The sequence below is a fragment of the Tasmannia lanceolata genome, unplaced genomic scaffold, assembly GCF_043159265.1.
Source record: "Tasmannia lanceolata isolate RefF3 unplaced genomic scaffold, GAP_Taslan_0.1 ptg000008l, whole genome shotgun sequence".
NCBI classification, from domain to species: domain Eukaryota; kingdom Viridiplantae; phylum Streptophyta; class Magnoliopsida; order Canellales; family Winteraceae; genus Tasmannia; species Tasmannia lanceolata.
In genome coordinates, this window is record NW_027518685.1 from 54,732,040 (window position 1) to 54,741,563 (window position 9,524).

The following is a 9,524-nucleotide window of genomic DNA, read 5'->3' on the forward strand; positions in this document are numbered from 1 at the left end:
CAAAGAGGACTAACGAGAGAATGAGACCGGGCGGGTCTCCCAAACAAACACAAAGATGGGCTCCAAGTAACCTTATCATTGCCCTTGCAAGGGGGAAGCAAGGCTAAGACAACTAATTGACCAAATTGGTCTCTAATTAACAGAGGCACAAATTGAGGTGCAACCTCAGAGAGGATTCTACAAATGAGGCAAAGCAGACCTTCTTAAGGAATTAAGATGTGACAGAATTTAAGGTCCTTTAGAGATTTTAAGATGATTTTCAATTAATTTCGGATTTTCAATGAATTTTATCAATTTTAGTCATAGGAGTGATTTTACAAGTGAAGTTGTTGCAAACGAACTCAAAATGAGTTGCAACTTCTCCAGCAACAAGATATGATGAGATGTAACTTACTGGAATATTTTTACAGATTATTACATTAAACTCATATTTAATTTGGATTTAAAAATTAATTGACCAGATTGCAAAAATAACACAGAAACTACTAGAAATAGAAATCTAAATTCCATGAAATTTCTACAGTAGTAAGATATAAGTGAAAATAGCATGCTGTGAGATTTTCATGAATTTAGAAAACTATTTACTATTAGTTTCGGATTTTTCAAATTTCAAACCAGATTATGAATTAACACCACAGCTCATATGAAATAAGATCAAAATCACTTGAAAATTTTATAGAAGCAAGAAGTATAGAATTTAAGACTACTGTAAAAATTTGGAGAATTGTATCTGTGATTTGACATCAGTAACAATTCTCCCAAAATCTGATAATTTTCAAAGAATGCATAAAATAATATACCAAACAAAATCCAAAAATTCTCACAAATTCATGGTAGAATGTATCATTATCATATTATTTTCCCACGAAATTTCATTATTTTTGGAATCTGTTTAGTATATCTTTTAGTTTTCTTCGTTAAAAATCATGCAAAAATCCGAAAATATACCAAATAATTCTAAAAAATTCTGAAAACAGTGTACCTACCTGTGATGAGTTCCTCGCCGAATCCAAAAGCCGAAAAAAGACTAAAAAATCCCGCTATGTGCGATCGATTCCGCTTTCTTCCTTGTTTTTTTTCTTTTTTCCTCTCTCTCTCTCTTATTTTCACTCCCTCTCTTATTTTCTTTCTCCCCTTCTCTTTTTTTTTTCTCCTCTTCTCCTTATTTTCTTTCTCCCCTTCTCTCCTTTTTTTTCTCCTCTTCCTTTTTTCTTCTCATCACCTCTCTTTATATAGTGAAAAACTTAGTGGAGAGGTGGAAATAAATAATGAGAATGGTGGGTGTGGTGGAGAATAATGGAATATATAATGGTAATGGTGGGAATGGTGGTGGGAATAATGGAATATATAATGGTAATGGTGGGAATGGTAGTGGGGATAATGGAATATATAATGGTAATGGTGGGAATGGTGGTGGGGATAATGGAATATATAATGGTAATGGTGGGAATGGTGGTGGGGATAATGGAATATATAATGGTAATGGTGGGAATGGTGGTGGGAATAATGGAATATATAATGGTAATGGAGATAATGGTGTTATTTTAAAGGGAAAAATGAAGTTAGTGGAAATGGTAGAGAAAGTTAAGTCATGCTAGTGGTGAGTCCCACTTTGTGGGTTCCGCACAAGCGGGTCCCACATCAGCGGGTCCCACACAAACGGGTCCCACACCAGCGGGTCCCATATCAGCGGGTCCCACACAAACGGGTCCCACACTAGCGGGTCCCACACAAACGGGTCCCACACCAGCGGGTCCCACATTCTCTTTTGCTCGGATTCTCATGAATAACCCTTCTCAATATTCAACAGAAAAATACGAAACATGGCGGAAACGACCAAAAATATTTAGAAATGTAACAAACGGACGCGGAAAGGAAAGACATTGGAAAACCGATGGAAAAACCCTAATTTCTTAAGGCAGAGCAAAATGGGGTTTCTACACGTCCAAGCATAGCGAACTTGGGTCCGGTCAAAATGGGGTGTCTACATATGCCAAAGTTTCACATCTATCGAAAGAAGATAGATGCGCATTCTTGTCTTCCAATGTCCATAATTGGACCCATCAAAGAAGGGAGGTCTAGTTGTGGAATGGCCCTCCGGAAGTCCGGTTCCATTTCTATCCGCCATTTCACAATTAGAAAGTTGCCAAAGATCTTATGATCTTTCCCTTGTTGAAAACAAAAAATTTTCCAAAGATTTTTATAAAAGAAAATCTTTTAAGAGCCAAGGCGCTGATACCAAGTGAAATTCCAAGGGTGGTCCCGAGTACGGCAACTATGAGGAGTGAAAATTATTAGGTTGCTAGCAAGTTTTAGCCTTTTGAAAAACTCAAACCTAAATTGGAAATTAAGAGATCAAAAATGAAATTCAAGCACACAAGTTAAATCTAAAGGTGCAATGCAAAATAAATAGCTAGAGTTCAAGAGAGAGTGCACCCGAGATTTAAAGTGGTTTGGTCCTCAAAACGCGAGGCCTACTCCACTCCACCAACAAAAACCCGTTGATGGCTTCACTATGTGATCTTCTTAACTTCAGCGAAGATCAATGCCGATTACAAATCTGATTACCTTTAACCTTGGTGGCAATCTTGGGCTACGCTTCTCCGAACACTCGCCCGATACAAGTTTTTTGAGTAAGAAAGAAAGAACAAAAAATCCCTCACAAGGGTTTACAACTTTGTAGAAGATGTACAAATAGAGCTTATTGATCCAAATCCTAATCTTAGAGGATGAGAGGCATAAACAAGCTTTGAATCACTCTTGGGATATTCAAGTAGAGTTTAAGAGTGTTAGGATTCATTTGTGGTATGTTAGGAATACACATATATATAAGAAAAGCCAAATATGACCGTTCAAGGGCATTGTTGTAATTCTGGCGAAAATTACCAACGGCTCTTTTTCCGACCGTTATAGTGTTCTCGAAGTTCCGAGAAAAAATCTCAGAGTTCCGGGAATACAAACAGAACTTAGAAAATTTCTACTGGACCAAATCTCGGAGCTCCGAGGATTTCTCGGAGTTCCGAGCTCGGAGCTCCGAGAATTCTCTCGGAGTTCCGAGAAGCCTATCAGCAGCAGATTTTCATTTCTGTTTCTTGGGCTTCCAACTTTACACCCAGTTGGGATTGCTATGAGGGTTCCAAGGTGTTGGAACTCCACAAAGACAATCTCTTTGACATTTAGGGTGTGTGTTTATTTACTTTATTTATGCCTCTTAAAATCTAAAACTAAGATTGGATCTTATACATTCTAATATGACTTTGATCTTCAATGGATTCTTCAAGTCTTCATTTGTCTTGGATCTCCGATGTCTTTGGCCTTCATAAGCGGTTCAATGCGAGCTTCTTTGGCCTCAATCCAAGCACTCTTGTCTTTAAGCAATTATGATCTACAACTTAGACAATCAAACACATTAGTGATCTTAAATCACTTGTGTATTGGAATCATCAAAATAAGATGGGAATTGCCAAGGTGGGAACCATTGGGCTTACATCTAAAATACCCCCGAAGTGCAAGACTAAGATAAAATCTTGAGAGATCTAAATTTAGCAGGTTTTCCAAATCTTACGAAATTACTACTAATCCATCAGTCGTACCCTCGAGATGGTTTTGGACATATCAGAAATGATTGAAATATCCATAAGATGATGAAAATGTGGAAGCCCCATGAGTTTCTAAAACTAGCAGCTTTTTTAAAATTTGTAAAATCACTCAAGATTTCTCAAATATAAATCGGGGGTCAAACGAGACACATCGGGAATGACCAAAATACCCCTGCAGTGCAAAATAAGCAAAAATGAGGGAAATCCTGAAAATTCTAAAAATAGCAGATTTTTTCATTTGCTTGGAAACTTGAACTTTCATCTTCCAGAGGCCAAAGGAACCCCCTAGAGACCTTCAGGATGGCGAATCAACTTCAAAACTCCCATAATGAAATGAAATCTACCCTAAAATGCATGGATGCCTAATCTAATGCTGAATACGGATTCAAAACTCGATGACACTACCAAATCTTTTGCTTTTTAAAGCGTAGCAAATTAGGGGTGTCTACAGATAAATACATGCTATCAAGATGTTCTTTAAATATTTGATCGAAAATTCGACAAATGTCCATGATCGTGTACAATTTCCCTAATAGGTCTGACTATATAATCTTTGAAATTTATTACTGGGAGAGATATCCATCTACTGATTTCCAGCATATTCGGGGTGAATACAATTCTGTTGCTCATCATATATGTAAAGAGAGGGTTAATTTTGTCCATTTGATAGTCATCGAGTGTCATCCTCCTCAAACATATCAAATGTGAGGGTTGAAGAAGAATTTCCATATGCGACCCACCTTCTCTTACTCTGCAATCTGGAGGTCGCACCATACGACAAGGTTGTCACATGGTGGGACCATAGTTATCAAAACGTGATACGACAAACAATTGGGGATGGAAAAATTCAGGTTTAATAAGGTATTGGATAAAAAAAACTTTGTCAAAAAATGGCAAAATATACAAAAATACGTTGAATGAAAAAAAAAAACGAGTGTAACACATTTTGGTTTTAGAAATAAATGGATTTAAAAAGTGGGTGTGTCCGTGACTTATATTTGAATAAATACTATGTCAACTTACATCAACTGCGTAAGTCCCCTTATCCATGAGATCGATCTTTGTCAACACAGTAAATGTCCTCTCTCCTGAAAAATAATAAATTCTGAAATTAATAAGAGAAATTGTTTCTAAGAATCAAAATTACAAGAGCATAACCATGTTGCATGCACATCATTGGATCAACACAAACCTCAAAACATAGTAATTCTAAAGTTTGAATTCAAATTTCTTTATAATAACAGATTCATAAACATTTGTTTAGCATGTAAAAACTTTTTCTAGCTTCCCAGGTTTCCAAAAGTGGCTATATGAGGTGGAGAAAGTAGTAAAAACAATGGCCCAACCGAGCAAGGCCAAAAGAGGCCATGTAGAGACATGACCGTGACCATCTCAAGTGATTCCTCAACACTTCAGACCAGCCTTTAAGCATATGCCAACATAAGCTAAGGAGATGGCAATTAGCGAAGGAAAGCATGGAAAGAGGAGGTTTTTGGTTACTTTGTTGATACTTGGTAGAAAGAACATACTAACATGGTTGTCAAGGTGCCCAATCATTTAATTATTACACTATCTCATTCTTTTTGTGTGTTCAGTCCATTCATTAATACTCAAAAGATTAGTATATATATATTGAATGATTCAGAAGAATTGTCTGAGTAAAAAAGTAATCAGCTTGAAAATCACTTCACAGAATGTTGTCGTTTTCATGTACCCAATGAGCAAGTCAAACATATCATACAAATACACAAAAAAATCCAAGATAACAGATATTTTCAAGTTACACAGAATTATATTTACATGCGTACACGTGCTATGTGCATAAATTCAGTAACAGACAAACATAACATGTTAATCAACATGGAATGTTGTCGTTTTCTTGTACCTAACGAACAAGTCAAACATATCATACAAAAGCACAAAAAATCCAAGCGACAGACATTTTCAGGATATACACAATTATACCTACTCTTTAATTCAAAGTGAAGCCATGAAAATTCTTCTTCAATGATGAAACTTCATGACCATCAAATCGGAAACATTCACTCCCTTGCTTGCTAGATTATCAACGACTTTATTGTAATCATTGCTAAGATGTTTGAAATTGGTCGATTCATAAAAATCCAACTTATAAATCTCAATTAACAAATCCTTATACTTTTCAAGAACTTCTTTTTCTCCTTTCAACCAGTTTATAACATCCAGGGCGTCTCCTTCGATTAACACGGTTTTTAGTCGATATTCCAATAACAATTTCATGCTGACATATGCTGCTTAGACTTCCACATTGACGGATTTCCCCTGCGATAGGGGGCCATAGAAGGCCCATGAATTTCTCTATCACAATCACGGAGCACACCTCCGTAACCGCATGCGCCCAGGTTGGAAATGGATGACCCATCCACATTAAGTTTTAAGCGGGCGCAAGGAGGAGGTGCCCAACCCTGCCAACCCACACTTCTTTCAAAAAACTTTAACAATGTCGCATACAGCGACTTCAGATATTTTTTACCGAATTTTCTTTCTGATCATCTTTTTATTCCAACCGGTACTTGCGACCTTGCAGATCTTATGACCACCAGAGCGCCTGTGGAAAGCAACATAACGTTTTACTCAGTATCACCAACTCAGAATTTAAAGCTTATTCATTTAATAGTTATAATATATCATGATAGAACAACTTATCAGCAAACCAGATCACAAAGACCAAATTGAATTCAAACTCCAAACATCTAAAAGTTGAGGATATAATCACCACAATAATTTTTTCACAAAGAATAAAAGTCAAAAGATGGAAGAAATAATTAGAATAGTTTCCAGCTTTCCTCACATAAAAATAATAAAGGAAAATTGATAGTAGTGTATTTTAAAGTTGATAAAGCAATCAAAGATTATTCACAAAAGCATTCAAAGATGCCACACAAAAAAATTATTTAAAATGTATTCATAAAAGCTGAACAATTTAGAGAATTGTCATTGATATTGGTAGGAAAAAAATAAATAATTTACACTCGTAAATGAAAGGCTAAAATTTTCATGTTAAAAGACCTCGTAAAGGATCTCTAAAGTGACATTGTAGGTAGCAAATTACATCAATAGAAAAACCTAGATCGAGTTCAACATCGTCTTATAGGCATGCATGCGAAAAGAAATCTATGATACAAATGAAACTCGGCAGGGACTGAAAAAGTTAACATTAATAATTTGAAAAGGGAGATTGTTTAAATATGATAAATACAAGCCATCAAGATGTTGTTTGTATTGATCGAAAATCTAAAACATCTCCATGATCGTGTACGATTTTCCTAACAGGTACCGCTATCTATGTGATTAATAACTTGGAGGGATATTCATCTATTAATTTCCAATATATCCGGGGTCAATACAATTTTGATGTTGATCATTTATGTCAAGAGGGAGTGCATTTCCCTCATTTGATAGTCATCAAGTGTTGTCCTCCTTGAAGATATCAAATTTGAGGATTGAAGAAGAATTTCCACATGCGACGCACCTGGTCGCACTCTGCAACATGGAGGCCGCACCATATGACAAGGTTGTCGCGTGGTGCGACCATAGTTAGCAAAACGTGATACAATAAAAAAATGTGATGGGAAAAATTCGGGTTTAATACGGTATTGGATAAAAAACAGTAGTAAAAAAAGGTCGAATATACGGAAATGCCAAAAATACGTTGAATGAAAAAACGTGTTTAATACGTTTTGGTTTTAAAAAAATGTATTTAAAAAAATGGTTGTGTCTTTGACTTTTATTTGAACAAATACTATGTCAACTTACTTCAACTCCTTTATTTCCCTTATCCATGAAATCAATCTTTGCCAACACACCAAATGTCCTCTCTCCTGAAAAGTAACGAATCCTGAAATTAATAAGACAAACTGTTTCTAAGAATCAAAATCATAAGAGCATAAACATGTCGTATTCACATTAATTGATCGACCCAAACCTCAAAACATAGTATTTCTAAAGTTTCAAATCACTTCTTTCTTTATGATAACAGATTCACAAACATTTGTTTAGAATGTAAAAACATTTTCAAGTTGCCCCGATTACCAAAAGTGGCTGTATGAGGACGAAGAATGCCGGCTGGCTAAGAGTACATGACGGCAGCCAAGTCGGCACGTGCGACACCAGCAACACTGTCCGTATCCCCTGTCGGGTCTGCCCATTGCGCCCTCCGCCACCAGCATTATCTATATCCCATGTCGAGTCCTTCCCAGTGCGCCCTCCACTACCAACACTATCCCCACTATCCCTATCCCTATCCCCTGCCGTGTCTTCCCCAGTGCGCCCTCTGCCTCCAGTGCTATCCCCATTATCCCTATCCTCTGTCGGGTCTTTCCCAGTGTGCCCTCCGTTTCCAGCACTGTCCCCACTGTCCCTATCCCCTACCGGTCTTCCCTTGTGCGCCTCGGCCACCAGCAGTGTCCTTATCCCCTACCGGCTCTGTTCCTGTGCCAACTGTGCCAGTTCCTCCTCCACGACGAGCACGTGGATCTGACCTCAGCTATTTACCTGAGGCATAGGAGGAGCGTTCCTCAAGGCGGTTTGACCTCGTAGACTGACCTGGTCTGTGTAAATGTGAGTTATTCATTTCTACTTCTACCCATTCTAGACTTCTCCCATACATATACTTTCTAATTGACATATACTTTGATACTACATAAGTTCTACGTAAATGTGAGTGATTGATTTCTACTTTCTGATAGGACATAAATACGGCGGGACCCTTGACTCTCACCACGTGTCGCCCATGCGGCAGAGAAATCTAATCATGATTAGGAAAGACATTAATACACGGTAAAACCACTTGCCTTGCCACGTGTCATCTCTCCGCCTCCAGAAAACTTCATCATCACGATTATGGGGAAGATTACACAACAAAAACACGCGCGCCGTCGAACCAGGGGGCCAGCCCAATCCAACGAAAGAGGGTTTTCTCTCTGAAATGATGAAAAAGTCCACGTGACGCCCCTTAAAAAGGATTTGCATGCGAGATCAAAGTATAAATACACCATTAAGTCCCTAGGGGAAAGGATCCTGATCCGATCCCCCCTCAAGGCCGGCCAAAGGGAAGAAGCTACTCTAAAAAATGAGGCAACATCAAGTTACTGAGATTTGCTGACCCTAAGTAAGAGAGGGGAGAGAAGTGCTGGATGCTTTAATCCCATCCCCTCCCCCTTCTCTTCCTACCCGCTGCCTCCGACCCATCCACCTAGATACCAGAGAAAGAACCCGCATATTGGTCTTGGTAAACCTGATTATACCTTAGCCATTTCTTGTTGTTCATTACATTGTTGGTCCACAATCTGACTTGGGTGTCGAAGTGGTCTCCGGGACCCACCCCGGACCTCCCTGACCCCTCTGTTTGTGATTGCAGACCCCAACGGAGGCTCTCTACCCATCGCACGATCGCAGACTTGGATTCCGATGCCATCATATTGGCGCCATCCGTGGGACTCGTTTGAGCTTGAACGCTTCACGACGATGAGAAACCACGCCCAACAACAAGAACTGGAGAAATGACTAGGAGCCAAGCCCAGCATGCACAAACTCATGTCTCAAATTCTCGGGAGCCGAACTCGCAGGCCTTGGGCCAGCATCGGCCCGCCTCCAGCACACCACAAATGGTCCCTACCACCGAAATGATCAACGAACTTCGCCAAGAGCTATTTATACGGTTACCTCCACCACCAGAGCCTCCAACCCTGGAGATGCCCCCGGCAACACATGATCGGACGGAAGCCTACGACGAAGATGGCGGGGAGTCGCCAGTGGAAAGTCATCACCGGCGGAGGTGCACGCCGATTCGACAGGCGCCCTCCCTTTCAACAAATAGCCCTTTACCTCCCCTAGCTGAGGAATATCAACCAAATGCCGGGAAACAAGCTGCCCAAAGCCACGCCC

At 39.0% G+C, this 9,524-nt stretch overlaps 1 long non-coding RNA gene across 1 annotated transcript; it reads right to left on the reverse strand.

Moving 5' to 3' along the window:
• Positions 1 to 2,639: 2,639 nt before the first annotated feature.
• On the reverse strand, positions 2,640 to 7,501 carry LOC143883647 (uncharacterized). The gene is made up of 3 exons (XR_013252461.1): positions 7,395 to 7,501; positions 5,569 to 6,186; positions 2,640 to 4,687 (listed from the first exon to the last, which is right to left on the reverse strand). It is a non-coding gene; the product is annotated as an uncharacterized LOC143883647 (long non-coding RNA).
• Positions 7,502 to 9,524: the final 2,023 nt, after the last annotated feature.